This window comes from Oratosquilla oratoria, chromosome 39, assembly GCF_046742065.1.
Source record: "Oratosquilla oratoria isolate Oo_2021 chromosome 39, ASM4674206v1, whole genome shotgun sequence".
NCBI lineage: Eukaryota > Metazoa > Arthropoda > Malacostraca > Stomatopoda > Squillidae > Oratosquilla > Oratosquilla oratoria.
In genome coordinates, this window is record NC_134815.1 from 180,001 (window position 1) to 197,500 (window position 17,500).

General features: G+C 39.7%; 1 protein-coding gene across 2 annotated transcripts in view; it reads right to left on the reverse strand.

The window, feature by feature from the left end:
* The window catches only part of LOC143020237 (putative G-protein coupled receptor No9), a 1,159,970-nt gene that overhangs the window by 23,303 nt on the left and 1,119,167 nt on the right, over positions 1-17,500 (reverse strand). Inside the window, exon 6 of one of the 2 annotated variants that reach the window (XM_076176404.1) lies at positions 14,495-14,651. The gene's annotated coding sequence lies outside the window, so the exon portion shown is untranslated. Of the gene's footprint in view, positions 1-14,471; positions 14,652-17,500 lie in introns of both variants that reach the window. The other variant, XM_076176403.1, reaches the window with a different exon arrangement.

A 17,500-nucleotide genomic window follows, 5' to 3' on the forward strand; every position in this document is an offset into this window, starting at 1 on the left:
AGACGACTTTATCCACTATTTTAGCGCACACGACGAGAAGACCAAATCAGGGGTTATCATTGGGTTTTACCTTAGGGCTCTTAGAATATGCAGCGAAGAGTATTTACAAGAGGAAATTGAATACGTAACCGCTGCGTTCAGGAACCTGAGGTACCTAGAGGGCATGTTAGGGACGTCACTACGGAAAGCCATTAAAATCAGACAGAGGAAAGGATGTGAAGAGAGGACAAATTTGCGATACCTTGTGGTTCCTAACTCTGGCCTCTCTCACATGCTTTCCAAAACGTTGAGACAGACAGGACTCATCATAGTAAATGACACAGGGAAGAAAATAGGACACTTGACCACCAACAGAACCAAGACGAACCGTGACAATAGCATCGTTTACAAAATTCCCTGCAAAGGATGTGACTGTGCATACTACGGAGAGACATACAGAGGACTTGACAACAGACTCAAAGAACACAAAGCGGACATTAGACACCACCGAGAAACCAACGCTCTAGTTAACCACATTGACACAGAGGGACATTTGCCTAACTGGGAGGGTTCCACCATTCTAGCTAAAGGACTACACAAGAAACAACGGAAAATAATTGAATCACTTTACATTGCCAACCACAAAAACACAAACAAGAGAACTGGTGACTCGAAATGGACAAAATCTACCGCGACACTTGCCCTCCAAGAATGGCTTCCCAAACCCCCCGACCCTAAGTAGATACCTTTTTCCCACTTCGGCCTACCCTCTCCAGCTTTCTTCCTTTCACTCTGAAGTTCCTCCATGCTACCTTGCCCCAACTTTTTATCATGATTTATTCTTTTAATGCTATTTGTTACTATTTATTTTCAACACTATTATTATTATCATTGTTATTATAACTTTCATCATTTCTATCATTATGTTTATAATTTTATCATTACATTTTTATTTTTATTATTACCATCTTCATTATTATTACTTTCATTAGCTTTATTATTATTATTGTTATTATTATTGTTACTATTTAAATATTTAATTATCATTGTTTTCACTAATTACTATTAATAATTTTTATTTCTTGGTTATTAGTATTATCATTTTTATTATTGTTTTCATTATTATTACTTTTATTTTATTGTTATTATTTCCTGTATTGCTACTATCATTTTTGTTATTATTGTTAATATTATTAATTTATCTTCATCGTTACCATTACTATTGTTACATTTTCTATTAATAATTTCTTTGATATTAGTGTTATCATATTTAATTGTAAAAATGTCTTCATTGTTACATGAGCCACAATGTGATGTTCACATTCGCCACCAACTATGACAACTCGGAGAGGTGGTGAGGTCCACCCCATGTATATAATGCCCACAGCCCGTTTGTACACATATTCCTTTGAAAAAGCACACCTGCGAAACTAGTCAGGAATAAACTCAAGACTAAGACTCCTGTGTTTCCTATTCCTCATATATATATATATATACATATATGTATGTATGTATATATGCTGGGGCATTATGATAAGTTGATGAAAGTGAAAAAAGAAGTCATGGGTCTACTTTCGAGTTTTTTAGTTTATTGCCGACCGGTTTCGCTCTATGCTTCTAAATAAGCATAGAGCGAAACACAGAACGAAACCGGTCAGGAATAAACGCAGAAACTCGGAACTAGAGCCGTGATATCTTTTTCCACCTTCATCATATATATATATATATGTATGTATATATATATATATATATATATATATATATATTATATATATATATATAATTACCTATTTTGTTAAAAAAAATAAGTACCTGTCTATATATTTGAACTTAGTGAATATTTTCTAGACAACAAAAATATTATTCATTTAGATTAATTTTATACATGAAATACACAAACTAACACACACACACACACACGCACACACACACACACAAACACACACACAAAGAGCAAAACATATGAAAATCTATAATTCAAAGAAAAGTTTGAGAATGATAAACCAACTATATAGCAACATTGTTGAGGAAAACCTTGGCCAAATTACAATAAACTAGACGTGGTTTAGGTAGCTATTAAACTTCTCAACCTCCACTCCCTTCCATCCACTCCCTCCCCCTTCCTCACCTCTTCCGCTCTCAAACACCCTCCGTATAGTCTCTGTGGAGCCTTTGCTTCCTACCTTAGAACGACCAATAGATTCAGCGCTCAATACTAGATGGTTGCTAAGTCTATTCCAATCGTTAACCATTCTGTGGGTAAACTAGTTCTTGCCTATTTCATTCTTAAACTTGAATTTATCCAACTTAAATCCATTACTACGTGTCATACTCTGCTGTCTTAATATGATGACCTTGCCTGCATCACGCTTGTTAAAGCCCTTGACACATTTGAATACCTCTATTAACCTAAGCCCAAACAGTTTGAACTTCTCTCTCACTTGAAATGCATTTCATATTTCGAAATGCACTTCAGTTCAGCAACATGAAGGCTGCCTTTGCTCTGTGCTGCGCCGCCTGTGTCGCCTGCGCCGCCTGTGTCGCCTGCGCCGCCTGTGTCGCCTGCGCCGCCTGTGTCGCCTGTGTCGCCTGCGTCGCCTATGTTGCCTGTGTCGTCTGTGTCGCCTATGTCGCCTGTGTCTCATTTTGCGCTTAGGCATAGATCTCCCCGACCCTCTACGTCTTTCCAGAGAGTGTAGGTTAAACAAAAAAAGAAAAAATTGAGGAGGAAGAGGGAAAGGCGGAGAAACGAAGACTAACGATGCGACAGAGTCAAGTCGACCCAAAAGATGCGAAGAATTAAGATTTTAGAAAGTAAAAGATAATCACAGTGAATGACAAAAAAAAAAAAAAAAAAAAAAAAAAAAAAAAAAAAGGATGAAATAAGAACGGAAGGAGGGGGACGATAATGAGACAAATAAAATCGAGACAATGAATGTGGGAACGAAAAGAGGAGAGGAGGGGGAAAGTAGAAAGAGAAAAAAAAACTCGGAAATTTAAGAAGACATAAATGTCTGGAAGAAGAACAAGAAGGGGGGGATAGGGGTAAGGGAGACGGGAAAAAGCAGGAGGAGGAGGAGGAGGAGGAGGAAGAGGAGGAGGAGGAAGAAGGGGAGGAAGAAGGAGTAGGAGGAGAATTAAGAGAGTGAGTAGGAGGAGTAGGAGTAGATTTAGGTGTAGGAGGAGGAGGAGGAGGAAGAGGAGGAGGGGAGGAGTAAGAGGAGGTTTCGAGGAGGAGGAGGTGATGTAGGAGGAGGTTTCGAGGAGGAGGAGGTGATGTAGGAGGAGGAGGAGTAGGAGATTTATGAGGAGTAGGAGGAGGAAGAGGAGGAGGAGAGGGAGAAGGAGGAGTAAGAGGAGGAGAATTAGGTGGAGGAAAAGGAGGAGGAGGAGGTGTAGTAGGAGGAGGGGGAGGAGGTGAAGTAGGAGGTGGAGTAGGAGGAGGTGGAGTAGGAGGTGGAGGAAGGGGAGGAGGTGGAGGAAGAGGAGGAAGTGAAGTAGGAGGAGGAGGTGGAGGAAGAGGAAAAGGAGGTGGAGTAGGAGGGGGAGGTGGAGTAGGAGGTGGAGGAGGTGGAGGGGGATGATGAGGATCAAGGGTAAGGTGGAATGTGATTAAGTGGAATCTGGTGTGGGACGTGAAAGGTGTTTAGTCTAAGTGGGGAAGATAATCAGAAACGATCCTGCCGGAGTAGCTGGGTCGGGCAGAACGCGCAGGATAAGTAGACACGTTACGGTCAAAGTACTGAATACCTAACACTGATTGCAAACCCGAAGCCTCACGAGGACGCCAACGGTTCTCAGGTTTCATTAGGAAGAAACCGTGGTCTGTTTTCTGTGTTATATTATTAATATTTTATAGCTTATGGGAGGAGGCAATCCGTCGCGGGTTGTGAGCCCGGTCAAGGGATCGAACGTCAGCCTCTCTGGGTTTCACCTCCAAAGTTGAAGCCACTGATAAACACAGGGAGGTGAACCTCTCTGACGTCGGTGTGTGTGTGTGTGTGTGTGTGTGTGTGTGTGTGTGTGTGTGTGTGTGTGTGTGTGTGTGTGTGTGTGTGTGTGTGTATGGTTTGACCAGCCTCAAAAAAGATGTTTTAGTACTGTATATAGTAAATAATGTGTGTGTGTGTGTATGTATGTAAATATGTATGTATATATGTGTTTATGTATATGTGTATGTATATGAGTATGTTTGTGTGTATGTATGTATACATATATGCACACATGTATATATGTAGTTATGTATGTGTGTATGTATATATGTATTCACGCAGGTATGAGTTTTGTATGTGTGTGCATGTATGCATGTATGTATGTATGTATGTTTGTATATTTGTATGTATGTGTGGATGTTTGTATGTGTGTATGCAAATATATATGTATATATGTGTGCATGTATATATGTACTCGTAAATATATATATATATATATATATATATATAAATATATGTGTGTGTATGTGTGTGTGTGTGTGTGTGTGTGTGTGTGTGTGTGTGTGTGTGTGTGTGTGTGTGTGTGTATCTGTATGTATACATGCCTGCACGGATGTATGTATGCATTTATGTTTGTATGTATGCAGTTATGTATATATGTTTATAAGTATGTACGCATGTATGTATGTATATAGATATGTATGAATATGTATGTATGTGTGTACGTATGTTTGTATATATGAATACATGTATGCATGCATGCATGCATGCAGTTATGTATGTATGTGTGTATGTATGTATATATGTATGCATGTTTGTATATATCTACATATGTATGTGCGCATGTATGTCTGCATGTATCTATGTGTGTATGTATAAATTATATGTACTCGTATGTATATGTATGTATGTCTGTATCTATATCTGTATGTATACATGTATGTTTGTATGTATGCAGCTAAGTATGTATGTATGTAGGTATGTATGTTTATTTGTACGTAAATGATGCTTGTATGTATGTATATTGATATGTATGTATATATGTATGTTTGCATATATGTATGAATATGTATGTGTGTACATATGTCTGTATACATGAATACATGTATGCACGCATGCATGTATGCAGTTATGTATGTATGTGTGTATGTATGCATATATGTATGTGTGTATGTATGTATATATGTATTTATGTTTGTATATATCTACGTATGTATGTGTGCATGTATGTCTGCATGTATGTATGTATGTATGTATGTATATATGTACTCGTATGTATATGTATGTATGAGTGTATCTATATCTGTATGTATACATGTATGCACGGATGTATGTATGCAGTTATGTTTATATGTATGCAGCTATGTATGTATGTTTATATGTATGTACGCATGTATGTGTGTATATAGATATATATGTATATATGTATGTGTGTATGTATGTATATATGTATGTATGTATGTTTGTATATATCTACGTATGTATGTGTGCATGTATGTCTGCATGTGTGTGTGTATGTATATATGTACTCGTATGTATATGTATGTATGTGTGTATCTATATCTGTATGTATACATGTATGCACGGATGTATGTGTGCATTTATGTTTATATGTATGCAGCTATGTATGTATGTTTATATGTATGTACGCATATATGTGTGTATATAGATATATATGTATATATGTATGTATGCATATATGTATGAATATGTATGTATGTATGTGTGTACGTATATCTGTATATATGTGTACATGTATGCACGCATGCATATATGCATGTATGTATGTATGTATGTATGTATGTATGTGTATAGTATGTTTATATGTATATATGTATGTTTGTATATATCTATGTATGTATGTGCGCATGTATGTCTGCATGTATGTATTTGTGTCTGTATATATGCATATGTGTATGCATGTATACATGTTCGTAGGCATGTACATATGTATGTATGCATGTATATTCAGTAGGGAATGCGATGTCCCTGTGCTACAGAACGCCACGGATAAGAAGCAAGCCCGATGTAGTCGGTTCGAATCCCGCGTGAGGTCACCACTCCCTGATCCCCAGTAAGGCTTTCATGCCTATACTCCGCGCAGAGCGGGTATGGAATGATAACGATAATAAAAAAATATTAATATTTATTAATAATTATTTTGTGCGTCTAGTGCTCTCCGGCCGTACGCGATAACGTTAACGGTCAACGATGTAAGCGCTCTTCTTATGCGCTGCTATTTAAGTCCAGCAGTAAAACCATTTTGGTGAAGCACAGACTGCTATAAAGATCCTTCTCAATACCCTCACGCCGTCTATATTATCTCAGTCACAAAGATCATAAAAGGGTCGGCCTGCCCCCTCTCCGTGGGCCAAATTTGGTAGTTCCATGTCGGGGCCCTGGACTCGGCGAACTTAGGCTCCGTGGGTATTGGCGCAACGCATAAAAGGATCGAGTTGGAGATTCGCCGCGATCTTTATGCAAACTTCAAAATCCCTTACGTAAAGCCTCGTTGTTATGGTGCTAACTAGTAGCCGCTAGTGACTTGTAAACTAGTCCTCTACTTGCCAATTGTTGATAGAAAGTTAGTCAACTTGCCTCCGTACTATCATAGTGTCAACACTTACTTGCCGGTGTAACTTGCTCTACTTGGCCAATATAAACGGAAAGTTTGTCAACTTGCCTCAGTACTATTCTAGTGTCAACACTTACTTGCCGGCTTAACTTGCTCTACTTGCCCAATGTAAACGGACAGTTAGTCAACTTGCCTCAGTACTATTCTAGTGTCAACACTTACTTGCCGGCATAACTTGCTCTACTTGCCCAATGTCAATAGAAAATTAGTAAATTTGCCTCCGCACTTTCCTAGTGTGAACACTTACTTGCCGGCTTAACCTGCTCTACTTGCCCAATGTAAACGGAAAGTTAATCAACTTGCCTCCGTATTATCCTAGTGTCAACACTTACTTAGAACATAAGAACATAAGAATGAAGGAGACTGCAAGAGACCATAAGGCCTACACAAGGCAGTTCCATATCCATCACCACCTGTCATCCCCATCCATAAAGTTTTCTAACCGTTTCTTAAAACAACTGATAGTTTCAGCGCTCACTACATGGTTACTAAGTCTATTCCATTCGTTGGCCACCCTATTAGTAAACCAATTCTTGCCTATTTCCTTCTTAAATCTAAATTTGTCCAGTTTAAATCCATTACTGCGATTCCTGCCCTGTTGTTTTAATATGATGACCTTGTTTGCCGGCTTAACTTGCTCTACTTGCCCAATGTAAACGGAAAGTTAGTCAATTTGCCTCCGCACTATCCTAGTGTGAACACTTACTTGCCGGCTTAACTTGCTCTACTTGCCCAATGTAAACGGAAAGTTAGTCAACTTGCCTCCGTACTATCCTAGTGTGAACACTTACTTGCCGGCTTAACTTGCTCTACTTGCCCAATGTAAACGGAAAGTTAGTCAACTTGCCTCCGTACTATGCTAGTGTCAACACTTACTTGCCGTTAGGTAAGTTAACTTGCAACTAGCACTAGCGGCTACTAAACTAGCCTCGTGTTAACGATGCCTAACTAACTTGGTCATCATGAGGTATAAGATACGGACTCGAACTCAGTACGAAACAAATACGACATTTTTTTTTTCCCGACGATATCTTATCTAAGATGGTTTCTCTAGATTTCTTTCTTAAACGAGGCCGTTTTCCCTGTATAATGTGAAGCTCATAAAGATACACAAACGCGATAATAAATCTTTGAAATCCGATTTTTATAGCTTTCTAGGTTGCAGAGAAACGAGGTCTTTTTTTTCTTTTTTTTTTTTTTTGCTGCTGAAATTGAGAGGCGGGTTCGATTCCCATAGGCCTCTTGTCGAAAGTAGTTTTCTACTTCACAACGTACGGGGCGGGGGGAGTAATTCATCCGCAGCTCATCAACACTTTACGAGGACCGGCCCTAATTGAAGTGGCCCCAAAGAACGTCTAAAGTGGAGCAGGCGGGCTGCAATCAGACCCGCCGTCCTGTCAAAAGAATGGTCGGGGGAGCTTCTGACCTCCATAAGCGGCCTTTTAACCAAGTCCTTGATTTTCTTTTTATTTAATTTCACTTATTTGTTTCTTCATTGACTTATTTATTTTTCATTTGTCCTTTTATTTATCTTTGTATTAAATCTTCATCTATTCTTTGCTTAATTTGCTTATTCCGGTCACGCTTCCTCATCTGGTTTTACTTAGCAGAAAATATATAAAAAGTATATATATATATATTTATATATATATATATATATATATATATATATACACACACACACACATAGAACACACACATATATATATATATATATATATATATATATATATATATATATATATATATATATATGCAAGGTTGTCCACGAAGAAAAACTATTAAAGCGGAGCGCTTTCGTGTATTCACATCTTCAGTGCATATAATACATGTATTATTTGCATTTAAGATATTTTTTCTTCGTGGACAACCTTGCATTTTCAAGAACACACGCTACCAGTGTTTTTCCTGCATATATATATATATATATATATATATATATATATATATATATATATATATATATATATATATATATACACTCTTACTCTTACTCCGCTGGATCTTGAACCTCGGGTAAATTCTGGTCCGCCAACAGTAATCCTCTCCATGTCCTATATATATATTCACATATATTACGTATGTATGTATGTATGTATGTATGTATGTATGTATGTATGTGTGTATGTACCTTGAAGTGTTTTGTTAAAAAAATAATTATTTCATCGGACTGTAAGCCTATATTACTTAAACTTCCAATGGAGCAAATTGCAGAATTAAGTATGTCCAAGGTCTTTTGTTCCTGAGCTTTTTTTTGACATTGAGCTTAATTATGCGAAAAGTTGGACATGCGTAAGCTGCCTTCCTCGTAAGCTCTCTTCCCGAAATTTTGGTTTCCACGCAAGCCCTTCGTCTTCGTTTTTTGATTTTGCATTTTTAGATTATAAACATTTCATTTCCGATAGTCTTCAGTGTAGTGGAAAAGGTGGCAGGAAAACAAGGCTAGGATGAGGAATACTATATTAATAACAGACTACAAGTCTTCTTCAGAGTGACAGACAAGTGTTAATGACCAGTATATGTATATATATATATATATATATATATAGATATATATATATATATACATATTTGCAGAAGAAATCACTTGAACACGTGATTCTAGTATGCAGAAAAAACACTAGGAAAATAACAGAATAGACGAAAGCGCTCGGTCTCATTTCTGTTAATTTCCTAGTGGTTTTTCTGCGCATATATATTATATATATATATATATATATATATATATATATACATGTACATATATATATCATATATATATATAAATATATATACATATATAAATATATATATATATATATATATATATATATATATATATATATATATATACACACACACTCCTACCATGGATCAACCTACCGCTACCGAACTTCTCAGAATGGAGCACGCTGATTGGTCCGTTTTCCCTCCCAGGACCAGTCTGGCAGTAACCAGTGCTATCTATCTATATATTCCAAGAGCTTTTCTCTCCTTATAATGGAAGTAGCTGAATAAGAACTACGTACTTATTTTCACCCATTTCATCCCCCTCCATCATTCTTTCCACCCCTCCCATCTGAGCTCCTCATGGATGACGGGTCATCTCTGCATCCGCCAACTACTAACCAATGCGAGATTGACAGGTCCATATCGGTGATTTGTAACTGTGTTTTCCAACCACCCTGTCCATTCAAATGTCTCATCTTTAAACGTTCTTCAGTATCTAGCAAAGAACTACGTTGGGAAGAATCATCTCCCTGCTACTCGTCTTGAAATACATTTGAACCTCGGATAACGAACGCTTCAGTTAACGAACGACTCGGTTAACGAACAAGTTTCGTGAACAATTTTTGTCTCTGTTAACGAACGATACCTCGATTTACGAACATACGCATACGCCTGTACACACGAACGACTCGGTTAACGAACAAGTTTTTTTGAACAAGTTTTGTCTCTGTTAACGAACGATACCTCGAGTTACGAACATACGCATACGCCTGTACACACGAACGACTCGGTTAACGAACAAGTTTTGTGAACAATTTTTGTCTCTGTTAATGAACGATACCTCGGGTTACGAACATACGCATACGCCTGTACACACGAACAAATCTGTTAACGAACAAGTTTTGTGATTTTTTTTTTGTCGCTGTTAACGAACGATACCTCGGGTTACGAACATACGCATACGCCTGTACACACGAACGACTCGGTTAACGAACAAGTTTTGTGAACAATTTTTGTCTCTGTTAACGAACAATGCCTCGGGTTATGAACATACGCATACGCCTGTACACACGAACAAATCGGTTAACGAACAAGTTTTGTGAACAATTTTTTGTCTCTGTTAACGAACAATGCCTCGGGTTACGAACATACGCATACGCCTGTACACACAATCCCACCGACTCAGTATCGTTTTAGCGTGTTTGCGGTAATTACCTCGGTTTAAGAATGGAGTCACAGAACAGACTAAGTTCGCTATCCAGGGTTTCACTGTATCAACATCCATACCTCTATATGGAGGCGCAACCCCAAGGGCTGGGATACAGTCCCTGGAATAGACCTCAGTTCTACAAGCTTCGGGTATTATTCCTCCACTTTTTAACATAACGAGAGCTGTCGAGAGCATTTTTATTATTTTTTCTCTCTTTTAGTGGTATGCGGAACTGGTACCCGCCTAGACCTCAATCTCACAGTTGGACATGAAACTGCCTAGTGCAGGCCTTATGGTCTCTTGTAGTCTCCTTGCCTGGACCTCAATCTTACAGTTGGACATGGAACTGCCTAGTGCAGGCCTTATGGTCTCTTGCAGTCTCCTTGCCTGGACCTCAACCTTACAGGTGGATATGGAACTGCCTAGTGTAGGCCTTATGGTCTCTTGCAGTCTCCTTGCCTGGAGCTCAACCTTACAGGTGGACATGGAACTGCCTAGTGTAGGCCTTATGGTCTCTTGCAGTCTCCTTGCCTAGACCTCATCCTTACAGGTGGACATGGAACTGCCTAGTGTAGGCCTTATGGTCTCTTGCAGTCTCCTTCATTTTTATGTTCTTATGTCCGGAACAGTCCGTCCACGGTATGATGCCACTCTTGTAGTGACGTCACCTGGAGGAAGCTGATGTCACCTTAGGTTAGAGGTGAGCAGCAGTTAGGGACCATTAATCAGTGTGAATGCCCTTCCCTGACCTCTGCGCCGTGGCCAGGATTCGAACGCATGACCGAAATCCACACACGGTTACCAGACACGCACGATACCATCGAGCTAAGGTGGGTCCCCGACGGGAGGACTACTTCACTCGTCTTCCTCCTACCAGTCGCTGATGAAAAATAAGATAAAAAGATAAACAAAATAAAATAAAATAAATAAAATGAAATAAAACAAAATAAAATAAAATAAATAAATACAATCCAAACTGATAGAAGAAAGAAATAGGCAAGTACTGGTTTACTAATTGGGTGGTCAACGAATGGAATAGACTTGGTAACCATGTAGTGAGCGCTGAACTATCGGTTGTTTTAAGAAACGGTTAGACAAGTTCATGGACGAGGGTGACAGGTGGTAATGGACATGGAACTGCCTAGTTTAGGCCTTAGGGTCTCTTACAGTCTCCTTCATTCATATATTCTTATGTCTGACGTTTTTATATGGAGAGCTCCATACAATGACCCCTACACTGTTACTGAGTACGTTGAGCAAGCAGATTATCAGACAGTAAAACTCTAAGGCACCAAGGTACTATATTTTAGTTGTATTTACATGATTTGGTTTGGATTAATGTCGCGAGTTCCCCCTACCAGGAGGCCAGGACGGTGCCCCTTACAGTAGGCTTTGTAGCGTGGAATTTAACTATGCCCTAGGTCCAACTCGCTGGCGGCAAGTCTCGAACTGCCACCACCTCGACCTCCGCCACAAGTAGCGACGCTCTATCCCGTTCGACCAGAGAGCATCACAGTATCTACATAAAATTTCTTGATTCAAAAATTTGTCCTTAAAATGACACCATTCCAGGCACTATTCCAGGCACTATTCCACGCCACCTCGGCGTTTGTGAAATTAAATTGAATAGAGTCAGAACCAAATTTGCTGCTTAATCTTTAAAACAAACGTTCCATAAGAATTCATGTAACAGTTACCAGGATGACTAGTGTTCAGTGAATTATTACTGTGGGGAATTTATATTCCTTATATCTAATCCCTCGAAAAAGTTGTACTGAAAATGTTCACTATTACAGAGAGAGAGAGAGAGAGAGAGAGAGAGAGAGAGAGAGAGAGAGAGAGAGAGAGAGAGAGAGAGAGAGAGAGAGAGGGAAAGAGGGAGAGATTAGTGCGTGCAGATGCAAGAATCGATGAGAAAGACGTAATAGATGGTACGGGAACATAAAAAAATGGAAAAAGACTGACATGTCATAATTGTTTGAAATAAATCTCAGGGGTAAAACAAAGACACACACAGTTACACACACACACACACACACACACACACACACACACACACACACACACACACACACACACACACACACACACACACACACACACATGTGTGTGTGCAAGGTCATAGCATTACCCATAGATCGGAAAGTGAATACACACACACACACACACACACACACACAAACACACAGAGGGAGAGAGAGAGAGAGAGAGAGAGAGAGAGAGAGAGAGAGAGAGAGAGAGAGAGAGAGAGAGAGAGAGAGAGAAAGGGTGACAGCAGAGAGAGAGAGAGAGAGAGAGAGAGTGAAAGGGTGAGAGAGAGAGAGAGAGTGAAAGGGTGAGAGAGAGAGAGAGAGTGAAAGGGTGAGAGAGAGAGAGAGAGAGAGAGAGAGAGAGAGAGAGAGAGAGAGAGAGAGAGAGAGAGAGAGAGAGAGAGAGAGAGAGAGAGAGAGAACGGATGAAAATAAAAGTGGAGTACGCGAAGGTGTTGGTGGATGACACGGATGAATGGAAGAGTAGAAATGTGGAGAAGAAGAAGAAGAAGAACCGTTGAAACAGGAGGAGAAAGAGGAGGAGAAAGAGGAGGAGAAAGAGGAGGAGAAAGAGGAGGAGAAGCAACAGGAGAATAAACAGGAGAAAGAGCAGTGGGAGCAAGATGAGGATGGATAGGAGGAGAAACATAGGAAGAAGAATAGGATGAGGAGGAAGAGGAAGAGAAGTAACAGGAGAAGGAAGAAGATGACTATAAGGAGGAGGAAGAAGAGTAAGATGAGAGGAACTAGAAATAGGAACGGGAGGGATAACAGGGATAGGAATAGGAAGAAATAGGGAAATGTAGAGAGAAGGGAAGAAGATAAAGACGAGGACGATAAAAAATGAAAAGAAAAAAGAAAAAAAAAAAAGAAAATGGGAGTAACGTTGTCCCCAACGGCAGAAGCTTTGGTAATCAGACGAAAGGTGTGAGGAGAGAGGGAAGGGAAAGAGATTTTATGGTTATTTTTGAACTTGTAACTTTTTATTGGGACGAAGAAACTAGTTTCATCCCTTCGCGGTCACACAAAGACACACAGACATACACATACATACACACACACACACGCACAATCACACACACACACACACACACACACACACACACACACACACACACACACACACACACACACACACACACACACACACACACACACACACACAGAAACATACACACATACATATATACACACACACACGCACGCACAATCACAAACACACGCACACGCACGCACAATCACACACACACACACACATACACACGACTCGGTGGCGCGGTTGGTAGAGTCCCCGACTGTCACTACGGCGGTCATGGTTTGAATCCTGCCCAGGGCTGAAATAATTTCAGTATCGCTGCGCTTCGAGTCGTTACTCCAATTCTCGTGGGAGGGGAGTTGGGTGTGTGTGTGCGTATGACCCATAGATCGGTCATACGAGCTCTGAGATCTTTCCCGGGAGGGAAATAGCTGTCGATCACAAGTCCAGCACGTGATCCAAAAGACCAAGGTGAGTCACAGACACACACACACACACACACACACACACACACACACACACACACACACACACACACACACACACACACACACACACGAATTTTAATTTCTAAGAACCCAAATATGAATCCAATCAATGACAAGTTTGATGTTTAAGGTAAGTTTTGCTTGGTGGGATTAATTTGATTATTAAACAGCTACTACCACAGTCAATGGTGGGTGACGCGTATCCTACTACCTGGCATCCTATTAAGGTAAGCGCGTTGGTGTTAGTAGGTTCGGTTAATATGATCAGCCTCGTACTTTGCAGCTTTAAACAACGAATTAGTGCTCTAGACAATCGTTTGGCGATCATCGTTGAGCTACGAACGATTATCGTAGAACGATAATCGTACCAAGCAAGGCGTACCTTAAATCTTCCTCTCTATCGGAGTCGCATACCCCCCCCCCCCCACCCAGTGCATTTGGACTTTGCTTACAACAACAATTGCATCATCGTCACCAGTTTTCCTCGTTCGGAGCCTCGCCAGGTACTGGTTCCTCTGCTTCTTGGGGCAACTTGACAACAAGGAAGCGAGACTCCGCCTTCTTGAAGGACGCATTCCGTTGGTCCTCTTCGGGTCTCGCCTGGGTCCTCAAGACGTCTCGCCCTCAGCAACCTGGAGGGCGGGAAGGAAGGAGATCGTTGAGCAACAGTGACGATGGTATTATACAGTTGAGTGCATGGTGTTATTTTTATGTTAATTTTTGGTGTTATTTTTGCTTGGTGTGTTTTTGGGGTTTGTTTTGTGTTATGTTATCTTTTTGCTTGTTTTTGTGTTTGCTCTTTGTTTTGTGTCATGTTATTTTTGCTTGCTGTGTTTCTGTGTTTTGTTTTGAGTTATGTTATTTTTGTTTGCTGAGTTTTTGTGTTTGCTGTGTTTTGTTTTGTGTTACGTTATTTTTGCTTGCTGCGTTTTTGTGTTAGCTGTGTTTTGTTTTGTGTTACGTTATTTTTGCTTACTGAGTTTTTGTGTTTGCTGTGTTTTGTTTTGTGTTATGTGATTTTTGCTTGCTGTGTTTTTGTATTTTGTTTGTGTAATTTTTGCTTGCTGTGTTTTTGTATTTTGTTTGTGTAATTTTTGCTTGCTGTGTTTTTGTGTTTTGTTTTGTGTTTTGAATTGTTTTTTGTGTTTGTTTTTGTTTTGAATTGTTTTTGCTTGTAAGTTTTTCGTTCTTGTTTACGCTGTCATTGTTGTTGTTGTTTTTGTTTGTATACTGTAGTTGTTGCTGTCCTTGCGTGTTGATGTTGTTTGTTTTTTATTTTCTTGTTTTTATTTGTCACTTTTTTTTTATATATACTGTAGTTGTTGCTGTCCTTGCGTGTTGATGTTGTTTGTTTTTGCTTTTCTTGTTTTTTATTTGTTACTGTTTTTATTTTTTCTTCTCAAGTGCCGATGAAAGAAAGAGATCATTCTCTCGACAACTCGCCAGTGATCCTCCTCCCCATGTATGTTGTGGTCGTGTATGTTCTTATTCTATGAAAATGTGTGTGGCTGTATGTCATGATTCGGTTTAACGTCGCTAACTCACCCTATCAGGGGGCTAGGACGGTGCCCCTTACAGAGGACTTTGTAGCGAGGAATTGAATAAACCATGCCCTTGGTCCAACTCGCTGGAGGCAAAGTTCGAACTGTCATCACCTCGACCTCCGCCGCAAGAATCGACGCTCTAACCCATTCTAGCCACTCAATTAATTAGTTAAGATGGTTTTGGCCTTGTGCAAGCAAAACATGAATAATATTCAATGAATAAAATCTGAGAAAAATAATGCATGTACAACCTTGCACATAGTAATATCATTTAAAAGTCCGTGCTACGATGCAATTACTTTAGCGAAATACTATTATTACTTCGTATCATTCTCCATAGTGTTACTGTAATGTAAGTCTACGTGGTCCACTTCGCACTATGCTATATAGTAGGAATAATCATCCCCTGCTGTAGATGCACACCCACACACACGCACATACATACATACACACACACACACACACACACACATATATATATATATATATATATATATGTATATATAGATGCAATTTCTGCATATTGGCCTCGAGTCTCTCGATGTTGATGGCTTAGAATTAAAGTGTATCGTGGTTGATAAAAACGTATTATCTGTTCACTGGGACCCATTCCTTGTACACACACACACACACACACACACACACATATATATATATATATATATATATATATATATATAATATAATATGTATATTTATGTGTGTGTGTGTATGTTTAAATCACTGAATATAGATTCTCTTCAAACATGACTGCTTCAGATCTCTTTAGCTTCTGTGTATACAAACGTACAGTAAAGTCCTTTAAAAAAAATCATGCATTGACCATTGGAGCCTTCAAATTCAATTCTCAGAAAAAAAGAAAGAAAAAAAATCAAGAGCGAGAAGCAGACACGAATCACAGAAATCGTATCTGCGAAAGGAACTGGAATGTGATTCTTGAAGAAAAAAAAAATCTGATTCTTGAAGAAAAAAATCGTTATAAAGTTAACCCGAGGTCTGGAAAGATGATGAATTTTTACGAATCTTCAAGTCAGGATTTTCGAGTTAGGAGGGGTGGGGGATGGGGGGATGTAGAAGGAGTAACCAGAAGAGGAAGAGGAGGAGGAATAAGAAGAGACCAGGAGGAGGAGGAGGAGGAGGAGGAGGAGGAGGAGGAGGAGGATGGAGATATAATTGGAGGTACGGGAGGGATGTAGAAAGAGGAGGAATCAGAAGAGGAAGAGGAGGAGGAGGAGGAGGAGGAGGAAGGAGATATAATTGGAGATACGGGTGGGAAAGGGACAGATAGGTAGGTAGAGAGGGGAGAGAGAGAGAGAGAGAGAGAGAGAGAGAGAGAGAGAGAGAGAGAGAGAGAGAGAGAGAGAGAGAGAGAGAGAGAGAGAGTGAGTGAGTGAGTGAGTGAGTGAGTGAGAGAGTGAGTGAGTGAGAGAGTGAGTGAGAGAGAGAGTGAGTGAGAGAGAGAGAGAGAGAGAGAGAGAGAGAGAGAGAGAGGTGGGGGGATGGAGGAAGGGTAGAAAGGAAAAAAAAAGAGGTAAAGAATGAGGGAAGGGTAGGAAGGAAGGTAGGAAGGGAGGAAGAAAGTAAGAAAGGAAGGAAGGCAGTAGGTAAGAGAAGGATAAAAGGAAAGAGGTAAGGAAGGAGGAAGGAAAGAGTAAGGAAGGAAAGAAGGTAGGAAGGAAATAGGGGAGGAAACAAGGAAGAAGGAAAAAATTAAGGAAGGAATTCAGGAAGAAAGGAAGAAAAGAAAATAATAAGAAAGGAAGGAAGGAGAGAAAGAAGGAAGGAGAGAAAGAAGGTAGGCAAGAAGGAAGGAGAGAAGGAAGGAAGGAAGTAAGATGGAAGAAAAGGAGGAAAGGACGACAGGAAGGAGGGAAGGAGGGAAAGAGGGAGGGAGGGAAAGAAGGAAAGAAGGAAAGAAGGAAGAAGAAGGAAGAAGA